The sequence below is a fragment of the Dendrobates tinctorius genome, unplaced genomic scaffold (genome assembly GCF_039654945.1).
Source record: "Dendrobates tinctorius isolate UK_male_01 unplaced genomic scaffold, ASM3965494v1 ptg000093l, whole genome shotgun sequence".
NCBI lineage: Eukaryota > Metazoa > Chordata > Amphibia > Anura > Dendrobatidae > Dendrobates > Dendrobates tinctorius.
Window position 1 is genome coordinate 5,575,979 of NW_027361761.1, and position 26,366 is coordinate 5,602,344.

At 44.8% G+C, this 26,366-nt stretch overlaps 1 protein-coding gene and 1 long non-coding RNA gene across 5 annotated transcripts in view; one reads left to right on the forward strand and one right to left on the reverse strand.

Annotated features, from left to right (window-relative positions):
• PAQR8 (progestin and adipoQ receptor family member 8) overlaps positions 1-94 on the reverse strand; it is a 40,852-nt gene extending 40,758 nt beyond the window's left edge. The window contains exon 1 of the mRNA XM_073586408.1: positions 1-94. The gene's annotated coding sequence lies outside the window, so the exon portion shown is untranslated.
• Positions 1-13,004, forward strand: part of LOC141098530 (uncharacterized) — a 55,955-nt gene extending 42,951 nt beyond the window's left edge. For all 4 annotated transcript variants that reach the window (XR_012234271.1, XR_012234272.1, XR_012234270.1 and 1 more), the window contains 2 exons: positions 10,862-10,958; positions 11,706-13,004. This is a non-coding gene — a long non-coding RNA (uncharacterized lncRNA). The remainder of the gene's footprint in view (positions 1-10,861; positions 10,959-11,705) is intronic.
• The last annotated feature ends 13,362 nt before the right edge of the window (positions 13,005-26,366 follow it).

The window sequence follows — 26,366 nt, forward strand, 5'->3', positions numbered from 1 at the left end:
CTTCCTGTAGTACCGCCAGACTCCGAGCTGAGCCTCCTGGGGCTGTCAGTTTGGGCTAAGCAGCAAGGCTGGATGTTCAGCCAGAAACAGAACACAAACAGGGTGTGTTTATAAGGAGTGAGCCATGAGGAGGCGGGAGGAGGATCACATCACATCCAGAAGAGAGTAACAGCATATACAACTCCCTGACTGTAACACATCACTGCCTGATACAGTGTAACACCATATACAACTCCCCAACTGTACACTCACAGCCTAATACAGTGTAAGGCTAAGTTCACAGGTACTGGAACTCTCGCAGAAATTACCGCGAGAATTCCGGAATTCCATTCCGCCGGAAAATCGCATATTAAATTCCCGCGATTTTCCCGCGGAAAAACTAGCATTTTGTAAGTGTAATTAGCTTGCAGAATTGCTAGCGTTTTCCAAGCGATCTGTAGCATCGCTTGGAGAACTGATTGACAGGTTGGTCACACTCGTCAAACATAGTGTTTGACGAGTGTGACCAACTTTTTACTACTGAGGCCGCCTATGCAGCATCAGTAGTAAAAGATAAAATGTAAAAAATAATTAAAAAAATAAAAAATGGTGTTATTCTTACCTTCCGACGTCCCGCGCAGCCTTCCCGCCTCTCTCCACGCTCTTGTTCCCAGTAATCCTTTGCGAAAATGCCCGCGATGACGTCCATTCTCGCGGGATCACGATGTCTCGCGGTAATTCGCGATCACGTCGCGCGAATGACCGCGAGACTTCGCGATCCCGCGGAAAAAATAGGTGCAGTTTCTGGGAAGGGATTCAGGTTTTTGAGCAGAAATTTTCTGCAACGTGTGCACTTAGCCTAACACATCACAGCCTGACACAGTATAACATCATATACAACTCCCCGACTGTAACACATCACAGCCTGATACAGTGTAACACCATATACACCTCCCCGACTGTAGCACATTACAGCCTGACACAGTGTAACACCATATACAACTCCCCGACTGCAACACATCACATCCAGACACAGTGTAACACCATATACACCTCCCCGACTGTAACACCTCACAGCCAGACACAGTGTAACACCATATACAACTGTCCGACTGTTACACATCATAGCCAGACACAGTGCAACACCATATACACCTCCCTGACTGTAACACTTCCCAGCCAGACACAGTGTAATACCATATACAACTCCCCGACGGTAACACATCACAGCCAGACACAGTGTAACACCATATACACCTCCCCGACTGTAACACATCACAGCCAGACACAGTGTAACACCATATACACCTCCCCGACTGTAACACATCACAGCCAGACACAGTGTAACACCATATACACCTCCCCGACTGTAACACATCACAGCCAGACACAGTGTAACACCATATACACCTCCCCGACTGTAACACATCACAGCCAGACACAGTGTAACACCATATACACCTCCCCGACTGTAACACATCACAGCCAGACACAGTGTAACACCATATACACCTCCCCGACTGTAACACATCACAGCCAGACACAGTGTAACACCATATACACCTCCCCGACTGTAACACATCACAGACAGATACAGTGTAACACCATATACACCTCCCCGACTGTAACACATCACAGACAGATACAGTGTAACACCATATACAACTCCCCGACTGTAGCACATCACAGACAGATACAGTAACACCATACACAACTCCCCGACTGTAACACATCACAGACACAGTGTAACACCATATACAACTCCCTGACTGTAACACATCACAGCCAGACACAGGGTAACACCATATACAACTGTCCGACTGTAACATATCACAGCCTGACACAGGGTAACACCATATTCAACTCCCCGACTGTAACACATCACAGCCTGATACAGTGTAACACCATATACAACTCCCCGACTGCAACACATCACATCCAGACACAGTGTAACACCATATACACCTCCCCGACTGTAACACCTCACAGCCAGACACAGTGTAACACCATATACAACTGTCCGACTGTTACACATCATAGCCAGACACAGTGTAACACCATATACAACTCCCTGACTGTAACACTTCCCAGCCAGACACAGTGTAATACCATATACAACTCCCCGACTGTAACACATCACAGCCAGACACAGTGTAACACCATATACACCTCCCCGACTGTAACACATCACAGCCAGACACAGTGTAACACCATATACACCTCCCCGACTGTAACACATCACAGCCAGACACAGTGTAACACCATATACACCTCCCCGACTGTAACACATCATAGCCAGACAGTGTAACACCATATACAACTCCCTGACTGTAACACTTCCCAGCCAGACACAGTGTAATACCATATACAACTCCCCGACTGTAACACATCACAGCCAGACACCGTGTAACACCATATACACCTCCCTGACTGTAACACATCACAGCCAGACACAGTGTAACACCATATACACCTCCCCGACTGTAACACATCACAGCCAGACACAGTGTTACACCATATACACCTCCCCGACTGTAACACATCACAGACAGATACAGTGTAACACCATATACAACTCTCCGACTGTAGCACATCACCGACAGATACAGTAACACCATACACAACTCCCCGACTGTAACACATCACAGACAGACACAGTGTAACATCATACACAACTCCCCGACTGTAACACATCACAGACAGACACAGTGTAACATCATACACAACTCCCTGACTGTAACACATCACAGCCAGACACAGTGTAACATCATACACAACGCCCTGACTGTAGCACATCACAGACAGATACAGTAACACCATACACAACTTTCTGTATCCTGACTGTGTTGTGTCACAAAAAAAGTATTTCTTCAGATTTTTTTCTGAGATGTCCTTAAATATTCATCCCCCTCATTCCCATATAAGAGTATACTAGAGGACACCATGAGACATTTTACATATGTAGAGCAATATATTACATGCAGTCTGACCATTTTCCTAACAGTCTTGTAATTTTAATTTTCTGAGCAGTGCTATTCTTGCTATATAATTACAATTTGTGATGTATTGCTGTATAGGCTTACCTGGAAATATATGCAGCCATTTCTACAAGGAGGAAATTTGTGTTGTTACATTTTTCCACCATGTTTATTATCTGAAAAAGTATTATATGATGTTGTTTCATATTTGTAATTTCTGACAAATACGTTGTTTCTTTTTTTGCATTGCTTTGTATGGATTATAGCATCTGACAAAGGGTTGGCCTCTCTAAGACAAAAACATCATGTGGATGGTTTTGAATTGCTAATTGAATAAATATACTCGCTACATTTCTAAGGGAGTGCCAAGGTCTTGTATTTTCTTATAAGGGGTGGATTCCTATTTGAGCACTTAACAATAAAATAACTAGGAGTGCCATCCATCTTCTCTTTCATATATAGCACATCACAGCCAGAGTGTAACACCATATACACCTACTGTTGTGTCACAGATCACAGCAAAACACCTTATAGCACCATATACAACTCTCTGACTGTAACACATCACAGCCAGACACAGTGTAACACCATATACAACTGTCCGACTGTAACGCATCACAGCCAGACACAGTGTAACACCATATACAACTCCCTGACTGTAACACATAACAGCCAGATGCAGTATATCACCATATACAACTCCCTGAGTATAACACTTCACTGCCAGACACAGTGTAACACCATATACACCTCCCTGACTGTAACACATCACAGCCAAGCACCGTATAACACCATATACAACTCCTGGAGTATAACACATCACAGCCAGACACAGTGTAACACCATATACAACTCCCTGACTGTAACACATAACAGCCAGATGCAGTATATCACCATATACAACTCCCTGAGTATAACACTTCACTGCCAGACACAGTGTAACACCATATACACCTCCCTGACTGTAACAAATCACAGCCAAGCACCGTATAACACCATATACAACTCCTGGAGTATAACACATCACAGCCAGACACAGTGTAACACCATATACACTTCCTGGACGGTAACACATCACAGCCAAACACCCTATAACACCATATACAACTTCTGGAGTATAACACATCACAGCCAGACACAGTGTAACACCATATACAACTATCCGACTGTACACATCACAACCAGACACAGTGTAACGCAATATATAACTCCCCAACTGTTGCACATCACAGCCCAACACCCTATAACACCATATACAACTCCTTTAGTATAACACATCACAGCCAGACACAGTATAACACCATAAACTCCCTGTTACACATCAGAGCCAGACACAGTGTAACACCATATACAACTCCCCGACTGTAACACATCACATCCAGATACATTGTAACACCATATACAGCTCCCTTAGTATAACACATCACAGCCAGACAGTGTAACACCATATACACTTCCCCGATTGTGACACATCACAGCCAAACACCCTATAAAACCATATACACCTCCCCGACTGTAACACATCACAGCCAAACACCCTATAACACCATATACACCTCCCCGACGCCGACTGTAACACATCACAGCCATATACAGTGTAACATCATATACACCTCCCTGACTGCAACACATCACAGCCTGACACAGTGTAACACCATATACACCTCCCTGACTGCAACACATCACAGCCTGACACAGGGTAACACCATGTACACCTCCCTGACTGCAACACATCACAGCCTGACACAGGGTAACACCATGTACACCTCCCTGACTGTAACACATCACAGCATGATACAGTGTAATACCATATACAGCTCCCTGTCTGTAACACATCACAGCCAGACACAGTGCAACACCATATACATCTCCCTGACTGTAACACTTCATAGCCAGACACAGTGTAACACCATATACATCTCCCTGACTGTAACACATCACAGCCAGACACAGTGTAACACCATATACACCTCCCTGACTGTAACATCACAGCCTGACATAGTGTAACACCATATACAACTCCCTGACTGTAACACATCACAGCCAGACACAGTGTAACACCATATACAACTCCCTCACTGTAACACATCACAGCCAGACACAGTGTAACACCATATACACCTCTACGACTGTAAAATATCACAGCCAGACACAGTGTAACACCATATACACCTCCCCGACTGTAACACACTAATCTTTTTTTTTTCCTAGACTTTATATTGCAGATTTATTTTTATGATTTCTATCTGCTCATTGGAAATGTATTGTTGTCTTTCAAGGAAGGAATCAGCATGGTAACGAATCCTATTACAACATTTAGTGTTAACCACAAACCCGTCCTGTGCAAATACCCGCCACTCTTGCTAAACAATCCTTTCCTGAACGGTTACATTCCACAAAACGTCTCAAACCTTAAAATATCCTCCATCTCCAAGTGAAGAATAAATTAAGAATAAAGTTCAAAGTTTTTTTTTCCCCTGAAGTTTAAGGGAATTTAAAATATGAAAGAAAAAGTCTAAATGGTGCGTAGTTATCAGTAAGGGACAATCGCTCCCCAGCAATTACACTGAGTGCGACTGCGCTACTGTGTCTCCATTATTCATAGAAATGAATGGAGTTTACAAAGCCAGTGTAACACAGCAGAGCTGGGCTGTTCTTGTAGCCTTATTTTCTGAGATATTTGCACCTCAGCTTCAACCTGCAGAGGTGGATATATCCCTTAAAACACCCCAAGGTTATGCCATAAATGCCCTACAAATGCGAAATCCTACTGTTGGAACCCACATCTATCTTGGAAACGAATGTCAGTCGCGGCCAGTTCGTGATGGCAAAATGATTTGCGTATGCATGAGTCTCTGTTACCTTGTATTGGAGTTCAAAAATTAGCCAAGCATGCTCCCATATGGATATACTATGAATGTCCCACATGGGAATATCCATAACGCAGCAAAAACTGTAAATGCAAACTCCACTAGATGGCAATAGAGTGGAGGGAGGACTGAACACTACCAGAGCAAGACCTGCAGTGGAGGAGCGAGGCCACCACCAGGTGGCAGCAGAATAGTCAAACAAGCCAGGTCAGTATTAGGCTGCAGCACAGTACCGAAGGAATACACAAACACAGGGTCAGAAGCAAGCCATAAAGGTCAGAGCTGGTCAGGAGCGGAAATACCAAAAGCAAGAGACAAGATGCAGATCAGGGTCCAAGCCGGATCAAGCACCAGGGAGTCCAAACACGAATGGGAAACACTGAGTCTGGATGGGGAGCGGGGAATAAACAGACATGGGAACAGTCAGCAACAGCAGAAGGACAAATCAGGGTATACATGGAGTCAGCTGCTCACGCCAGGCAGAAACTATAACTGGCACCGCCTGCAGGATGCAGTGGAGAGAAATAGCCAACCACGCACCAGAGCGAGGCAGAGAAAAGTTAACCACTGACATGACCAGATCGGGAAAGAGAGAGCAGGACTAAAAACCCGGCCTGGATCAGGACTTAAAACCTGGCCTGGATCATGACATTTTTAAGCAGCTTCTTTACTGCAAAGGAAGCAGGTGTGTGTGCTGCTCCGTCTAAGTTATGCTTATATGGTTTCATAGACTGTATTATTTTTCATGCTGTGTCTAATCTAGTCCTGCATTTGCTCTACTGCCACCTGCTGGTCCTTTTTCTGTATGGCAGCCTGCAGCTAATTAATTCTTTTACATGCCTTTCACTTCCGGGTCAAGGTTCAGGGCTTCTCTTCCTCTTTGCAGCCATTCTTAGTTTCACTTTCACCTGGGAGAGACATAGAATCGTAGAGTTGGAAGGGACCTCCTGGGCCATCTGGTCCAACCCCCTGCTCAAAGCAGGATTCGCTAAATCATCCCAGTCAGATGTCTGTCCAGCCTCTGTTTGAAGACTTCCATTGAAGGAGAACTCACCACTTCTCGTGGCAGCTTGTTCCACTCATTGATCACTCTAAATGTCAAAAAGTTTTTTCTAATATCTAATCTGTGTCTCCTCCCATTCAGTTTCATCCCATTGCTTCTAGTCTTTCCTTGTGCAAATGAGAATAAAGTTGATCCTTCTACAATGTGACAGCCCTTTAGATATTTGTAGACAGCTATTAAGTCTCCTCTCAGTCTTCTCTTTTGCAAACTAAACATTCCCAAATCCTGCAACCTTTCCTCATAAGACAGGGTTTGCAGACCGGTCACCATTCTGGTCGCTCTTTTCTGAACTTGCTCCAGTTTGTTGATGTCTTTTTTAAAATGTGGTGCCCAAAACTGGACACAATATTCCAGATGAGGTCTGACCAAAGAGGAGTAGAGGGAAATAATGACTTAACGTGATCTAGACTGTATGCTTCTGTTAATACATCCTAGAATTGCATTTGCCTTTTTTGCTGCTGCATCACACTGTTGACTCATATTCAGTCTGTGATCTATTAGTATACCCAAGTCTTTTTCACATGTGCTGTCACTTAGCCCTATTCCTCCCATTCTATATATGCTTTTTTCATTTTTATTGCCCAGATGTAGTACTTTGCATTTCTCCCTGTTAAAAACCATTCTGTTAGTTGCTGCCCACTTCTCCAGTTTATTTAAATCTTTTTGAATCCTCTCTCTCTCTTCTCTAGTATTAGCTATCCCTCCTAGCTTTGTGTCATCAGCAAATTTAATCAGTTTACCCTCAATTCCTTCATCTAAATCGTTGATAAAGATGTTGAACAATACAGGGCCCAGGACAGAGCCCTGTGGTACCCCACTTGAGACATTCTTCCAACTGGATGTGCAGCCATTTACGACCACTCTTTGGGTCCGATCACTAAGCCAGTTATGAATCCACCTAACAGTTGCCTTGTCCATTCCATACTTAGTCATTTTTTCAATAAGGATCGTATGAGAGACTTTGTCAAATGCTTTGCTGAAGTCAAGATATACTATATCTACAGCATTTCCTTGATCCACCCAATCAGTGATACCGTCATAGAAGGAAATTAAGTTAGTCTGACATGACTTATTAGTTACAAACCCATGCTGACTCTGTTTAATCACTTCATTCTTATCCAGGTATTGACATACATGTTGTTTAATAATTTGTTCAAAGATCTTTCCTGGTATAGAAGTCAGACTCACCGGCCTATAGTTGCCTGGGTCCACCTTCTTCCCCTTTTTGAAGATAGGAACAACATTTGCTCTTCTCCAGTCTTCTGGCACTTCTCCTGTTCTCCAAGAATTTTCAAAGATTATGGAGAGAGGTTCAAAAATTTCTTCTGCTATCTCCTTCAGTACTCTGGGGTGTAATTCATCTGGACCTGGAGACTTGAATTCATTTAGGTTAGCTAAGTGTTTCCTCACTAACTTTCTGTTTATAGATATCCTGGATTCTTCTATTCCCTTAATAGGACAGTGAAGAACACTTGATGTTACATTTCCTTTCTGAGAGAAAACAGATGCAAAATAGGAATTTAAAAGTTCAGCCATCTCAACATCCTGTCTTACCATTTCATCATTTTCATCCTGTAAAAATCCTATAGCATCTTTGACTTTTCTTTTACTTTTGACATATCCCCAAAATCCTTTATTATTGCTTTTGACATCTCTTGCAAGCCTCAATTCATTTTCAGCTTTAGATAATCTGATTTGTGCCCTGCAGGTTCTGCAGACAGCATTATATTCTTCTTTAGATATGCCTCCCTCTTTCCATTTTATAAACATTTTTTTCTTCCTTTTTAGCATGTGCTTAAGTTCTGTGTTCATCCATCCTGGTTTCCTTAAATGCTTCCTATTCTTCCCTCTTTTCGGAATTGTTAACAACTGTGCTTTGAGAATTTCATTTTTCAAGATTTCCCATCCTTCCTGGACATTTTTGTCTTTAAGGATATCCAGCCATTGGATCCCTCCAATTCTCTTTCTGAATCCCTTAAAATCTGCCTTTCTGAAATCTAACCTTAACGTCTGAGTCTTCACAGGTCTTCCGCCTCTAGTTATCCAAAATTCTAAAATAGCATGGTCGCTACCTCCTAGGGTCCCAGCCACTTTTACCTCCTCAACCATTTCCTCCCTGTTTATAAGGATTAGATCCAAGGTAGCAATTCCCCTTGTTTTCTCCTTTACCTTTTGGAAGATAAAGTTGTCAGCAAGAGAGGATAAGAATTTCCTTGACCTGTTAGTTTTGCCTGAGAGAGATTCCCAACAAATGTCTGGATAGTTGAAATCTCCCATGACAACTATGTCATATTTTTTGGAGAACTTAGCCATTTGATGCATAAAGAGTTCATCCATATCTTCGGCTTGCACAGGCGGCCTGTAGTAAATGCCTACAATGGTGTCCTTTCCATTGTTCTGTCCTTGTATTCTTACCCAAACAGTTTCCACAGAACTCCCAGTCTCTGAAGCTTCAATCTCTGTGCAGATATACGCGTTTCTAACATACAATGCGACACCTCCTCCTCGTTTATCAAGTCTGTTTCTTGCAAATAAGTTGTATCCTTCTATCCTTGTATTCCAATCATGTGTATCGTCCCACCAAGTTTCAGTGATTCCAATGACATCATATTTCTTTTCCTGTGTTAGTAGTTCCAATTCTCCTTGTTTGTTGCCCATGCTTTGTGCATTAGTATAGAAACATTTTAGTTTGTGATTGGTTTCTCTTTCTCCAATATTTTTATTAATTAGATTCTTTCGTCTTTGTTCTTCCTTTCCACTTCTAATAGCAGAGTTCTCAATAGCATTTGTCAGGTGTATGGCTTTTTCTGGTCTTTTGCTTCCCTTCCCATGTTGTTCTAGTTTAAAGCTCTCCTTACAAGTGTAGCAAGACGACTTCCAAATACATGCTTTCCAGTCTTCGTAAGGTGCACCCCATCTCTAGCAAGTAGTCCATCGTATAAGTAGTTCACTCCGTGATCCAGAAATCCAAATCGTTGCTGACGGCACCATCGACGTAGCCAGTTGTTCACCTGCAGAATCTTATTCCACCTCCTTGTTCCATGGCCATCCACTGGGAGGATGGAAGAGAAGACCACCTGCGCTCCCAGTTCTTTCACATGCTTGTACCGAGCTGTGAAAGGCATCAGTTTTTCGACCACACTTCGTTGCTCACACTTTGCTGTACCACCTTTGTTGTTACACCTGCATTTCTGGAGAAGTACTGCATTACCAATCATATGCTGTATGTCCAGATTTCCAAATAAACAAGTCTGGACTTCACAATCCCTGGTGTGTATCATCTCTCCGGACGCTGAACAGCAACATGGTCCTGTCTGCTCTGCATTGAGGAAACGGAAGGTAGGAATCTCTCCCGGCCCCAATCAACTACACCTCCATTCGCCTCGTGGGGACAGAACAGTGTGAACATAGTCCTTTTAGAGTTTTATAATTCGCTATAACTTATCTCTTCATTATAGCCTCCTGTTAGCAACTCGGGCATATCCTTCCAAGACTGAAGAGCTGCATTGCTCTAATAGACATCCAAGTAGAAAAAAAGTCTCCAAAAAAAAAAGTTGCATCCTTTTGAAAATATCATCTCATTTTTCCTTTTTCATGGTTCAAAAAAATTCCGGATGAAGCTATCCTAAATGTTAGCAGCTAATCTGGAAAAGAAAATTGTATCACTCTCATAGAATCATAGAAGTTACTTCACTCTCTTTAGACTCAACCCCAAGACACACAGATGTAGTTTACTACTGATAATTTCAGAGGTCCCGGCCCTTTAAGCGCTCCTCAGTTATAGCGTTTGGTGTCATGGATTCTATGGATTTAGTATGAAAATGTTTATTTGAACTTTCCTTTTACTGGGGAGATAAAAAGGGAAACACACAGAACGCTCAATGTGCTAACGAATCGATAGACGGAAGTAGATGATAATTGTATCACATTCTTTCCATAGCTCTGAAATGAACTCATCGTTTCCTTTGTAGGTGAAGCGCTCTCTTCTGTCTACACCTTGATCTGCTCGGACTTGGGAATCGCCTGTGAGATATGTCCGGAGGACGACATTGAGATCCACTTGTGTTGGTGACTACAGCACAGTACTGTTTAGACTCTTTGTTTATGGGCAACCTCTAAAGTGGGAGTGGATAAATGGAGAAACTTTAGGTTTGGAGTCCATTTAAAGGGTTTATTTTTATTTTTTTCCATTTTCGGAAATGGCTATTGTTGGATAGAGCTTGTAAAAACAAGCACTTTTGCCATTTACTGTTTCTTAAAATTTGCAACCGTTCTTGAGATGTTCACACTTTTTTCTTTTGTTTACAACTTGTTGCCTAGGAGACCGACCACCACTGTTGTTTAGCGTTTAACCACTATGTTGAAGCTGGCAGGGATTAGGAGGTAACAGCGAGCTCCAGTGATCCTGGCCAGCTTCAAAGCGATGCTTATAAGCTCAACAGAAAACAGCTTGCAAGCACTGCACGTGTTCTATTGTCTAGCAGCGGTGGTCGGTCTCCAAAGCAACGACATGGAAACAAAAGAAAAGTGTTAATATCTCGAGAATGGTTGAAAATTTTAATACGCTGTAAATTGAAAAATTGCTTTTTCTGACAAGCTCTGTGTGAAAAAAAAAAACATTTATGAAGATGATAATAACCCTTTAGATTACCCAGATGCATGTGACATGAATGTGAAGGGTTATTAAAGTCCATAATCTATTACCTAGGTGGCAGTCAGGTTCCATAACATTTTGCAACTTTATTACATTTGCTGGATTTTGCGGTTCCTGTTCTTTCTATGTGATGATGAAACATAATTTGCAATTTTTTGCAGATAATTAGAAAACAAACTCCGCAGATGAGAATTGCCCCTAAATGTTATAAAGTCGACCATCCCAACCCTGCAATCGAGCCTCATTCCCCTAAGCATCACAAGTGGTTTAGATTCTTGTTTATAATCATTTTATTTTTGCTGAATTAGCTCCCATTGCACTGACTTTCTGCGGAGCGGCCACTTTGAAAAAGTAGTGCTGCAGTGTAAAGCAAGGGGGTTAATTAACAGAGATGCCAATTTTACCTTGTGATGAGACAAGAGTTGGAGCTGACATAAAGAAACATCCAGACAGCCGACAATGAAGAAAATGTATGTAGTACAAAATACCTATAAGCACCCACAAAGTGCAGGCTGCAGTGTAAAGAAGGGATGGTTTCATTCTGGTTGCCGTGGAAACGTCCTTTTATGAACAAATATAGAACTACCCCATGTTACATATCAAACTAAAGGGCTAAAGATGCCAAATGCTAAACTGTGCTTTCTTTTAATGGTTTGTCTCATGGTTAATAACAAAATGTGTAAAAGGGGATTTTTTTTTTACTATTTTTTTGGAGCTAAAAGCTTCAAAAGAAAGCAAAAAATATTCGAAGAGACGCTTTAGTATTGTAAGATTGAAAAATATGCCACATTTATCGAAGTGGTGAACATGGCATATAAATCATCCAGCCAAGAAGTTTCCTCCTATGTGCTGAGACTATATGGAAAGAGAGTAACAACGGCCCTGAATGCGGCCCGACACCCCCAGGACGGTCACCCACAGGACATGCTTTTGGAAGCTCTTTGAAGCATGTATGAGAATACAATAAAAAGGGAAGTAATGTCACCGGTCTGACACCATGCGCCTTGTCTTGTGAAAAAAAATTGCAAAAACGAATCTTAAGAAGAGGAACAAATTTGGAAAGTTACAATTAATGGGGTTTTATGTGTTTATTACCACAAACAAATATAAAATATTAACCAAAAATGCCCCTAATTGTGACTTTTCAACTTTTTCAGTGACTTGGTAATGTACAGGAGCCTCTCACAAAATGAGAATATCATCAAAAAGTGAATTTATTTCAGTTCTTCAATACAAACAGTGACTCTCCTATATTCTATAGAGTCATTACACACAGAGGGATCTATGTCACGGGTTTATTTCTGGTAATGTTGATGATTATGGCTTACAGCCAATGAAAACCCAAAAGTCATTATCTCAGTAAATTAGAATAGTTTATAACACCAGCTTGGAAAATGATTGTAAAATCTGAAATGTTGTCCTACTGAGATGTTTGATCAGTAAATGCACTCAATACCTGGTCCGGGCTCTTTTTGCATCAATTCCTGCATCAATGCAGCATGGCATGGAGGTGATCAGCCTGTGGCACTGCTGAGGGGTTATGGAAGCCCAGGTTGCTTTGTTAGCAGTCTTCAGCTCGTCTGCATTGTTGGGTCTGGTGTCTCTCATCTTCCTCTTGATAATACTCCATAGATTCTCTATGGGGTTAAGGTCAGGCGAGTTTGCTGCCAATCAAGCACAGTGATACTGTTGTGTGTACACCAGGTATTGGTGCTTTTGGCAGTGTGGACAGGGGCCAAGTCCTGCTGGAGAATGACATTTCCATCTCCAAAAAGCTTGTCAACAGAGGGAAGCATGAAGTGCTCTAAAATGTCCTGGTAGACGGCTGCGCTGACTTTGGTCTTGATAAAACACAGTGGACCTACACCAGCAGATGACATGGCTCCCCAAACCATCACTGATGGTGGAGACTTCACACTCTGCACAGAACACGTCTCCTCCAGAGTCCAGAGGTGGTGGCTTTACACCACCCCATCCGACGCTCAGCATTGTGCTTGGTCATGAAGCTCCCAGGGGGGACGCAGTGTCTGTGATGATACCAGAGGAGGTCTGGACTCTGCAGTTATAGGGTCAGCAAAGTGGTGGTGACTTTCTGCCCTCTTGTCCTCAGCACTCTTTCCCCCGCTCTGTAACATTACGGGGTCTCCACTTCTTGGCTGAGTTGCTGACGTTCCTTCCACTTCTCAGTAATATTACTCACAGGTGATGGGGAAGATTCAGGAGGAGAGGTGTAATTAATGGACCTGTTACCCCACTGGCTCCTATTACAGGACCGCGCTGGTATCAGTGAGCGCTGCACCAGCAGTCGCTCTGTTACATGATAGTAAAGGCAGACGACATGGCGGGGGGCCGGATGTTATACACCAGAAAGTGAGGGGTCAGTTATTTTACACCAGGACTCTATGGGCCAGATGCTGTACACCAGGGGGTGAGGGTCCAGATGTTATATACGAGGGGGGAGGGAGGGTTAAGGGGTAGATTTTATACTCCAGGGGGTGAGGAGTCAGATGTTATACATCGGGGCCAAATATTAAACACTGGGGGTGAAGTGCCAGATGTTATACACCGGGGAGGGAGGGCGGAGCAAGGTGCCGGATGTTATACACTGGGTGTGAGGGGCCAGTTGTTATACACCGGGGGGGGTGAAGTGCTGGAAGTTATATACAGGGGAGGGGTGAGGGGCCAGATGTTATACACCAGGAGCAAGGGTCCAGAAGTTATTCAAAGTGGCGAGAGGCCAGATGTTATACTCCGGAGGTGAAGGCCCGGATTTTATATAAGGGGGGGCGAGGGGCCAGATGTTATAAACCGGGGATGAGGTGCCGGATGTTATACACCAGTGGGTGATGTACTGACGTTATACACTGGGGGTGAAGGGCCAAATGTTATACACCATGGGTGAAGTGCCAGATGTTGTACATCAGGGAGGGAGGGCGGGTAAGGTACCAGATATTATACACCGGGTATGAGAGGCTAGGTGTTATACACCGGCGGTGAAGTGCCGGATGATATACATGGGGGAGGGCGAGGGGCCAGATGTTATTCAATGGGGGTGTCACGGGGTCCTTCTCTGGTATCACACAATCAACAGAGCAAGCAAATAGAGTGAACAATTCCAAGACCTTTATTCAGGCAAAAATACGAAAAGGACCATATTCAGTCCACCACACAAAGGATAAGATAGTCCAGAATAAGAATGCAGTCCAGTATCAGGATAAAATGTCCAGGGAAACGAGATTCCACAACTCTAGCACCAGAGGATAAAAATGGGTCCTTCTCTCTCTGAAATGCAGCCTTTTCACCATCTTGTCTCTACCGGAACTGACTTGTCCAGCTGCCGTTCTTCCCCCCACCCCCTTCCTTGTCCAGGGGTAGTCAAACAAGTTGCCTCCCAGAAGAGAACAAAGGGCCTAAGGGATTAATGCACTACAGTGGGTCATCAAGAGACAGATACAGTGAGGCTGTAGACTTACAATGTAATAAGAAAAACACTATGAAAATAACTGGAATTGTTAAAAATAGGAATATACAAAAAATGACATCCACATAACATATCACACCATCACAACCTCTCCCCCCCCATAATAAGTGAGCACGCCATGAGGTCTACACAGACCTCTGGCCTGCTCACTTTAGTCCACATTGCTCAGTTATTTATAATTCCTTGTACAGTGGCAGGGGTAGGTCGGCCTGGGGAGCCTATGGTTCTTCTTGTCGAGACAGTCCATCGGCGTTCTGGTGTTGGCTTCCCCGCTTGTATTGGATGGAGAAGCTGTAGGGTTGTAAGGACAAGCTCCACCGCAGCAATCTTCCATTGTCCCCTGATACGCGATTCAGCCATGTGAGGGGGGTTTGGTCTGTAACAATTGTGAAGTCTCTGCCATACAAGTAGGGCTGCAATTTTTTTAGCGCCCATACGATGGCAAGGCACTCCTTTTCAATAGCGGCATAGGCAACTTCCCGATCCAGTAGTTTCCGACTGGCAAAAGCAACAGGATGTTCTTCTCCGGCGGCGTTCACTTGGCTAAGTACTGCCCCAATCCCAAAGGTGGATGCATCTGTCTGCACGAGGAACCTGCGTTTATAATCCGGGGCAGCCAAGACAGGAGCAGTGACAAGGGCAGTCTTTAACGCTGAAAAGGCATCCTCGCATGCCATCGTCCACGTCATATTCCTAGGCATGTTCTTGCGGGTCAGGTCGGTTAGGGGCTTGGCCAAGGTGCTGAAATTAGAAACAAATTTGCGATAGTAACCAGCAGTTCCTAAAAACGCAAGTACCTGCTTTTTAGTCTGGGGTCTACACCAGTTGCAAATGGCTTCCACCTTGGCAGGCTCAGGCCTTAGTGTCCCACCCCCTACTCTATGCCCGAGGTACTGCACCTCAGCCATCCCTATTTGGCACTTATCAGGGCGAATGGTCAGTCCTGCAGTAAGGATACAGTCCAGCACTATGCCCAAGTGTTTAAGATGTTCCTCCCAGGTTGTGCTAAAAATGGCGATGTCGTCTAAGTAAGCACAGGCAAAGTCCTGACATTGTTGTAACAGTCGATCCACCAGTCTCTGGAAAGTAGCGGGGGAAATTTTCATCCCAAAGGGCATTCCCAGGAACTCATAAAGCCCAAATGGAGTAATGTAGGCTGAGCGCTCCCGAGCGTCCTCCGTTAGGGGTATCTGCCAGTACCCCTTGCTCAAGTCTAACGTGGTCACAAATTGGGCACTGGCCAGACGATCCAATAGGTCATCAATCCTGGGCATGGGATAAGCATCACTCTTGGTGGCATCATTTAGTCGTCTGTAATCAACGCAGAATCGTGTTGTACCATCCTTCTTGGGGACCAGGACGACAGGAGAGGCCTAAGAACTGTGAGATGGCTGAATAACTCCCAGTTGTTTCATCTCCTCCAGTTCGTTCTTTATCATGCCTTGAACAGCCTCTGGAACCCGGTAGGCAACCTGCTGGATGGGGCGTTGTCCGGGGGTTTCCACATGGTGACTGGTGAGAGTAGTTTTCCCCGGCCCTCGGCCTTAGTACGGCGACAATATCGTCCTTTTGTATATCCGATAAATGGGAGCCCAGGGGCACTTGTTCCAGTGATCCTCCCGCTTGGGCAGCCTGGAGGAGATATGGGAGATACTCGTCGTTGGCGGTATCACTAGGGGGGTGGCAGACAGCTAGAACAGGCAGAGATCGGTCGAGGTAGTCTTTCAGCATGTTAATGTGGACGGTTTTCTGTCGTCGACCACTAGAGTCCAGGGCAATAACATAGTTAGTGTCATTAATTTTCTTGACAACCTGATAAGGGCCTTCCCACACTGCTTGAAGCTTGTTGGCAGGGGAAGCAGTAATCATGAGCACTTGCTGTCCTTCCATAAATTCCCGGTTCCTGGCATTACGGTCATACCAGGTTTTTTGTCTGGACTGGGCCATTCGCTGATGTTCTTTAGCGAAGGTAGCTAGCTGGGCGAGACGGTCTCTGAGCTCTAGAACATAGGGAACGATGGGCATTCCGGTATCTGAGATGTCTCCCTCCAAATTTTCTTTCAGAAGAGTGAGAGGCCCACGGACCTTCCGGCTAAACAGTAGTTCGAAGGGAGAGAACCCTGTGGACTCTTGGGGAACCTCCCTATAGGCGAAGAGGAGATGTGGCAGGTACTTTTCCCAGTCTTTTTCAACGTCAACAAAAGCCCTCAGCATATTTTTTAGGGTTCCATTAAAGCGTTCACATAGTCCGTTGGTCTGCGGGTGGTATGGGGTGGTGCGAATGGCTCGAACACCACAGGTATGCCATAGGGACTGGACCAGATCTGACATGAACTGAGTGCCTTGATCCGACAATATTTCACTAGGAAACCTTACCCGGGTAAAGATGGTAACAAGGGCCTCGGCTAACTTTACTGCTGTAATACTGGACAGGGCCACAGCTTCAGGATACCTAGTGGCATAGTTCACCACGGTCAGGATATATTTTTTCCCCAACCTGCTGGGGTGGGCCAGATGACCTATGATGTCGACGGCTACACGTTGAAATGATTCCTCAATTATGGGTAGGGATTGCAGGGGTACCTTATGTCGAGCTCCTGGATGCCGCATTCGCTGGCACACATCACAGGTGCGGCAATAATGGGCTACCGACTGCGAGACGCCCGGCCAGTAAAAACTTTGGGTGAGTCTCTTTTCAGTCCTTTTTCTCCCTTGATGCCCAGCCAAGGGGATATCATGGGCCAGTTGAAGTAGCTGTGTCCTGTACTTCTGAGGGACAATGAGTTGCCTGGTCGGTGCATCAGGGTTGCCCTGGTCACTGCCCTTTGTTACACGATAATACAGTCCGTTTTCTCGAGTGAAGCCATCCCCATTATCTCCCATGTGCCCAGTTTCTGCCTTTCGCCTAAGGGCTGCTAAGATAGTGTCACCCTCTATTTCTCTCCTAAACTCCTCTCTGTCCCAAGACTCTCCCAATGTGGTAGCAGCGAAAGTATTGCTTACCGACTCTGATGCGGTTCGTGGTGGTTGCTCCCCGGTGGGGTCCGGATGACGTAGTGCTTGAAGGGCTTGTAGTCGGGTTACTGCTCCCACAAATTGGCACTGTAATTCCCCAATGTCGTTCCCAAGGAGGATATCTGCAGGAAGTCCTCCCATAACTCCAATCCAACACAGTTTTTCTCCACAACCATAATCCAAACGCACAGAAGCTCACTGTATATATTTGTGGGCACCGCCCGCCAGGACAATGAGAATTCCCGGACCCTGGTAAATTGCCTCGGGTCGAACCACACGGGGGTCAGCGATAGTCAAGAATGCCCCCGTGTCTCTAAATCCTGACACTTTGTATCCATCAATAAAGACATCCTGCAGGTGGCGTTGCCATTGCTCTGAGTAGCTAAAGGACAGAGGCCGGAGTCCGTACACTCCAGGAGGGGTATCTATGGTGCCGTGGTCGGTGGTCCACTCTGGTGGGGGTGGTGGTAGCTCTTCCTCAGGTGTGGTGGAATGTACAAGATGCACTGGACGAGGTGGGGCTCCCTCCGAATCTTGGAGGGACAGCCAGACTGCAAATGTCCAGGTTGCCCACACCCATAACACCTCCTCTCTGTGATACCCCCAGGTCGTGGTCGGAACTGTTGGGGCCTAGGATTGTGAGGCGTGATTGTCATTGGCTTGCAACTAGGTGGAAGGGCAGATATAATTGGAGGGGGACGGGGCGCGGGAGCAGGCCGTGGTTCATTGTCCAGAAGCCTCCTCCATTGCTGCCGGATAGTAAGGGCTTCATCGGCCAGGGCTGCAGCTCTATCCACGATACACGGTGTGCGCTTCCGGACCCATTCCCGTACCTCTGCAGGGCACTTGGCAAGAAATTGTTCTATAAGGAACGCCTGTATAACATCTTCCACAGTAAAGGTGTTTTCTGCTTCCAGCCATCTCCGACATGCCTCGGACATCTTATGTGCATACATCCTAAACGATCCCCCCGTGGTGCATGGGAGGTCTCGGAGCTTGGCCCTATATGAGTCTGGGGTGATAGCATGGTAATCCAGGATAGTCCGCTTTACAATGTTATAATCCCGATTCCACAGTGCATCAATGGTTCGGTAAGCCTCCGCCAAGCTTCCGTTCAGGAGGCCCACTAACAAACGCATCCAGCTAGAGTGGGGCACCTCCATCACAGCACACTGCTGCTCAAAGTCTTTGAAGAACCCCTCCACATCTCCAGAAGCCTCATCAAATGGCTTAAACTCTGTCCGGGTGATCCATACAGGCTCCCGGATTGTTGGGGTTACACTCCACATTGCGTTACTCCCTTTTTCAAGCTCCATTGCTGCCTGTCTCCGCTGTGCCCGGCGGGCAGCCTCCTCCTTGTACTCCTGAGAGACGCCGGAGCCCAGAACCGCCATCTCTTCTTCATACCACACCAACCACTGGCTTTTCTGGATGGGGATCCCTGTCTCTAGTGCTCGTCCTTCAGACATCTGGGAGGAGGTGGCCGGGCTAGTGCCCACCAGTAGATCGATTAAGGCCTCTTTAGTCAGTCCCTGGTAGTTCAGGCCCAGGTCTCTGGCTCTCTCCTGTAAACTGCATACAGTCCAATTTCTGTACTCACTCTGTGGGTGGTTCTCCATTGGGTGACGCTCTGTTGATCCCACTGCTGCCACCAGTTGTCACGGGGTCCTTCTCTGGTATCACACAATCAACAGAGCAAGCGAAGAGTGAACAATTCCAAGACCTTTATTCAGGTAAAAATACGAAAAGGTCCATATTCAGTCCACCACACAAAGGATAAGATAGTCCAGAATAAGAATGCAGTCCAGTATCAGGATAAAATGTCCAGGGAAACGAGATTCCACAACTCTAGCACCAGAGGATAAAAATGGGTCCTTCTCTCTGAAATGCAGCCTTTTCACTATCTTGTCTCTACCGGAACTGACTTGTCCAGCTGCCGTTCTTCCCCCCACCCCCTTCCTTGTCCAGGGGTAGTCAAACAAGTTGCCTCCCAGAAGAGAACAAAGGGCCTTAGGGATTAATGCACTACAGGGGGTCATCAAGAGACAGATACAGTGAGGCTGTAGACTTACAATGTAATAAGAAAAACACTATGAAAATAACTGGAATTGTTAAAAATCATAGAATCATAGAATCATAGAATCGTAGAGTTGGAAGGGACCTCCTGGGCCATCTGGTCCAACCCCCTGCTCAAAGCAGGATTCGCTAAATCATCCCAGTCAGATATCTGTCCAGCCTCTGTTTGAAGACTTCCATTGAAGGAGAACTCACCACTTCTCGTGGCAGCCTGTTCCACTCATTGATCACTCTAACTGTCAAAAAGTTTTTTCTAATATCTAATCTGTGTCTCCTCCCATTCAGTTTCATCCCATTGCTTCTAGTCTTTCCTTGTGCAAATGAGAATAAAGTTGATCCTTCTACAATGTGACAGCCCTTTAGATATTTGTAGACAGCTATTAAGTCTCCTCTCAGTCTTCTCTTTTGCAAACTAAACATTCCCAAATCCTGCAACCTTTCCTCATAAGACAGGGTTTGCAGACCGGTCACCATTCTGGTCGCTCTTTTCTGAACTTGCTCCAGTTTGTTGATGTCTTTTTTAAAATGTGGTGCCCAAAACTGGACACAATATTCCAGATGAGGTCTGACCAAAGAGGAGTAGAGGGAAATAATGACTTCACGTGATCTAGACTGTATGCTTCTGTTAATATATCCTAGAATTGCATTTGCCTTTTTTGCTGCTGCATCACACTGTTGACTCATATTCAGTCTGTGATCTATTAGTATACCCAAGTCTTTTTCACATGTGCTGTCACTTAGCCCTATTCCTCCCATTCTATATATGCTTTTTCCATTTTTATTGCCCAGATGTAGTACTTTGCATTTCTCCCTGTTAAAAACCATTCTGTTAGTTGCTGCCCACTTCTCCAGTTTATTTAAATCTTTTTGAATCCTCTCTCTCTCTTCTCTAGTATTAGCTATCCCTCCTAGCTTTGTGTCATCAGCAAATTTAATCAGTTTACCCTCAATTCCTTCATCTAAATCGTTGATAAAGATGTTGAACAATACAGGGCCCAGGACAGAGCCCTGTGGTACCCCACTTGAGACATTCTTCCAACTGGATGTGCAGCCATTTACGACCACTCTTTGGGTCCGATCACTAAGCCAGTTATGAATCCACCTAACAGTTGCCTTGTCCATTCCATACTTAATCATTTTTTCAATAAGGATTGTATGAGAGACTTTGTCAAATGCTTTGCTGAAGTCAAGATATACTATATCTACAGCATTTCCTTGATCCAACCAATCAGTGATACCGTCATAGAAGGAAATTAAGTTAGTCTGACATGACTTATTAGTTACAAACCCATGCTGACTCTGTTTAATCACTTCATTCTTATCCAGGTATTGACATACATGTTGTTTAATAATTTGTTCAAAGATCTTTCCTGGTATAGAAGTCAGACTCACCGGCCTATAGTTACCTGGGTCCACCTTCTTCCCCTTTTTGAAGATAGGAACAACATTTGCTCTTCTCCAGTCTTCTGGCACTTCTCCTGTTCTCCAAGAATTTTCAAAGATTATAGAGAGGGGTTCAAAAATTTCTTCTGCTATCTCCTTCAGTACTCTGGGGTGTAATTCATCTGGACCTGGAGACTTGAATTCATTTAGGCTAGCTAAGTGTTTCTTCACTATCTTTCTGTTTATAGATATCCTGGATTCTTCTATTCCCTTAATAGGACAGTGAATAACAGTTGATGTTACATTTCCTTTCTGAGAGAAAACAGATGCAAAATAGGAATTTAAAAGTTCAGCCTTCTCAACATCCTGTCTTACCATTTCATCATTTTCATCCTGTAAAAATCCTATAGCATCTTTGACTTTTCTTTTACTTTTGACATATCCCCAAAATCCTTTATTATTGCTTTTGACATCTCTTGCAAGCCTCAATTCATTTTCAGCTTTAGATAATCTGATTTGTGCCCTGCAGGTTCTGCAGACAGCATTATATTCTTCTTTAGATATGCCTCCCTCTTTCCATTTTATAAACATTTTTTTCTTCCTTTTTAGCATGTGCTTAAGTTCTGTGTTCATCCATCCTGGTTTCCTTAACTGCTTCCTATTCTTCCCTCTTTTCGGAATTGTTAACAACTGTGCTTTGAGAATTTCATTTTTCAAGATTTCCCATCCTTCCTGGACATTTTTGTCTTTAAGGATATCCAGCCATTGGATCCCTCCAATTCTCTTTCTGAATCCCTTAAAATCTGCCTTTCTGAAATCTAACCTTGACGTCTGAGTCTTCACAGGTCTTCCGCCTCTAGTTATCCAAAATTCTAAAATAGCATGGTCGCTACCTCCTAGGGTCCCAGCCACTTTTACCTCCTCAACCATTTCCTCCCTGTTTATAAGGATTAGATCCAAGGTAGCAGTTCCCCTTGTTTTCTCCCTTACCTTTTGGAAGATAAAGTTGTCAGCAAGAGAGGATAAGAATTTCCTTGACCTGTTAGTTTTGCCTGAGAGAGATTCCCAACAAATGTCTGGATAGTTGAAATCTCCCATGACAACTATGTCATATTTTTTGGAGAACTTGGCCATTTGATGCATAAAGAGTTCATCCATAGCTTCAGCTTGCACAGGCGGCCTGTAGTAAATGCCTACAATGGTGTCCTTTCCATTGTTCTGTCCTTGTATTCTTACCCAAACAGTTTCCACAGAACTCCCAGTCTCTGAAGCTTCAATCTCTGTGCAGATATACGCGTTTCTAACATACAATGCGACACCCCCTCCTCGTTTATCAAGTCTGTTTCTTGCAAATAAGTTGTATCCTTCTAGTCTTGTATTCCAATCATGTGTATTGTCCCACCAAGTTTCAGTGATTCCAATGACATCATATTTCTTTTCCTGTGTTAGTAGTTCCAATTCTCCTTGTTTGTTGCCCATGCTTTGTGCATTAGTATAGAAACATTTTAGTTTGTGATTGGTTTCTCTTTCTCCAATATTTTTATTAATTAGATTCTTTCGTCTTTGTTCTTCCTTTCCACTTCTAATAGCAGAGTTCTCAATAGCATTTGTCAGGTGTATGGCTTTTTCTGGTCTTTTGCTTCCCTTCCCATGTTGTTCTAGTTTAAAGCTCTCCTTACAAGTGTAGCAAGGCGACTTCCAAATACATGCTTACCAGTCTTCGTAAGGTGCACCCCATCTCTAGCAAGTAGTCCATCGTATAAGTAGTTCAATCCGTGATCCAGAAATCCAAATCGTTGCTGACGGCACCATCGACGTAGCCAGTTGTTCACCTGCAGAATCTTATTCCACCTCCTTGTTCCATGGCCATCCACTGGGAGGATGGAAGAGAAGACCACCTGCGCTCCCAGTTCTTTCACTTTCTTGCCTAAGTCTTCAAAGTCTCTGCAGATGGTTTCCAGGTCGTTTCTTGCAGTGTCATTTGTCCCCACATGTAGTAGCAGGAATGGGTAGTCATCTGTAGGTCTGAAGAGTCCTGATATCCTGTCAGACACATCTTTAATTTTTGCACCTGGAAGACAGCACATTTCTCTTGAAGTTATATCCGGTCTGCAGATAGCGGCCTCTGTTCCTCTCAACAGGGAATCCCCCATGACCACCACTCTCCGTTTCTTCTTCACAACATTTTTCTTTCTCCATCCAGGAGGACTCTGAAGGCGTACAAGGTTGCTATTTGTTGGCAAAGTCTTATCCTGATGTATTTCTTCATTGTTTTCCTGCGTGAGAGCCTGGTACTGGTTTCTGAGCAGTATAGGTGCTGACTGCCTCCTGATCCTCCTGCTTCTATGGGTCAAATGTCTCCATTCCTCTGTTTCTTCAGGTGCACTTCGAATTTCTTCTCTTTCTGTAACATGAAGAGATAATTCTGCTCTGTCCAAGAACTCTTCACCTTCCTTAATGATCTTCAACGTAGCTAACCTCTCTTCGAGATTTTGCAACTTTTCCTCCAACAGGGACACAAGCTTGCATTTGTGGCATGTGAAGTTTGGCTTTTCCACTGGTAAGTCTGTGAACATGTAGCAAGAAATGCAGCTCACCAAATGGCTCCTGGCCTCTTCCATCTTGAGATTTCTTAAAAACGATGAAAGATGAGCCCAAATTCGCGCGCCGATAGGCGCGCGGTTTTTCCGATTTCCTCTTTTCAGCTGCAACGGCCAAAACCCAGTGATCGTTGAGCTCGCGGAGACTCTTCACTTATCCCAGAAGGCACTGGGAATATGCAAATGATCTCCTCAAGACTCTTCCCCTGGTTTTCCGATTTCCTCTTTTCAGCTGCAACGGCCAAAACCCAGTGATCGTTGAGCTCGCGGAGACTCTTCACTTATCCCAGAAGGCACTGGGAATATGCAAATGATCTCCTCAAGACTCTTCCCCTGGTTTTCCGATTTCCTCTTTTCAGCTGCAACGGCCAAAACCCAGTGATCGTTGAGCTCGCGGAGACTCTTCACTTATCCCAGAAGGCACTGGGAATATGCAAATGATCTCCTCAAGACTCTTCCCCTGGTTTTCCGATTTCCTCTTTTCAGCTGCAACGGCCAAAACCCAGTGATCGTTGAGCTCGCGGAGACTCTTCACTTATCCCAGAAGGCACTGGGAATATGCAAATGATCTCCTCAAGACTCTTCCCCTGGTTTTCCGATTTCCTCTTTTCAGCTGCAACGGCCAAAACCCAGTGATCGTTGAGCTCGCGGAGACTCTTCACTTATCCCAGAAGGCACTGGGAATATGCAAATGATCTCCTCAAGACTCTTCCCCTGGTTTTCCGATTTCCTCTTTTCAGCTGCAACGGCCAAAACCCAGTGATCGTTGAGCTCGCGGAGACTCTTCACTTATCCCAGAAGGCACTGGGAATATGCAAATGATCTCCTCAAGACTCTTCCCCTGGTTTTCCGATTTCCTCTTTTCAGCTGCAACGGCCAAAACCCAGTGATCGTTGAGCTCGCGGAGACTCTTCACTTATCCCAGAAGGCACTGGGAATATGCAAATGATCTCCTCAAGACTCTTCCCCTGGTTTTCCGATTTCCTCTTTTCAGCTGCAACGGCCAAAACCCAGTGATCGTTGAGCTCGCGGAGACTCTTCACTTATCCCAGAAGGCACTGGGAATATGCAAATGATCTCCTCAAGACTCTTCCCCTGGTTTTCCGATTTCCTCTTTTCAGCTGCAACGGCCAAAACCCAGTGATCGTTGAGCTCGCGGAGACTCTTCACTTATCCCAGAAGGCACTGGGAATATGCAAATGATCTCCTCAAGACTCTTCCCCTGGTTTTCCGATTTCCTCTTTTCAGCTGCAACGGCCAAAACCCAGTGATCGTTGAGCTCGCGGAGACTCTTCACTTATCCCAGAAGGCACTGGGAATATGCAAATGATCTCCTCAAGACTCTTCCCCTGGTTTTCCGATTTCCTCTTTTCAGCTGCAACGGCCAAAACCCAGTGATCGTTGAGCTCGCGGAGACTCTTCACTTATCCCAGAAGGCACTGGGAATATGCAAATGATCTCCTCAAGACTCTTCCCCTGGTTTTCCGATTTCCTCTTTTCAGCTGCAACGGCCAAAACCCAGTGATCGTTGAGCTCGCGGAGACTCTTCACTTATCCCAGAAGGCACTGGGAATATGCAAATGATCTCCTCAAGACTCTTCCCCTGGTTTTCCGATTTCCTCTTTTCAGCTGCAACGGCCAAAACCCAGTGATCGTTGAGCTCGCGGAGACTCTTCACTTATCCCAGAAGGCACTGGGAATATGCAAATGATCTCCTCAAGACTCTTCCCCTGGTTTTCCGATTTCCTCTTTTCAGCTGCAACGGCCAAAACCCAGTGATCGTTGAGCTCGCGGAGACTCTTCACTTATCCCAGAAGGCACTGGGAATATGCAAATGATCTCCTCAAGACTCTTCCCCTGGTTTTCCGATTTCCTCTTTTCAGCTGCAACGGCCAAAACCCAGTGATCGTTGAGCTCGCGGAGACTCTTCACTTATCCCAGAAGGCACTGGGAATATGCAAATGATCTCCTCAAGACTCTTCCCCTGGTTTTCCGATTTCCTCTTTTCAGCTGCAACGGCCAAAACCCAGTGATCGTTGAGCTCGCGGAGACTCTTCACTTATCCCAGAAGGCACTGGGAATATGCAAATGATCTCCTCAAGACTCTTCCCCTGGTTTTCCGATTTCCTCTTTTCAGCTGCAACGGCCAAAACCCAGTGATCGTTGAGCTCGCGGAGACTCTTCACTTATCCCAGAAGGCACTGGGAATATGCAAATGATCTCCTCAAGACTCTTCCCCTGGTTTTCCGATTTCCTCTTTTCAGCTG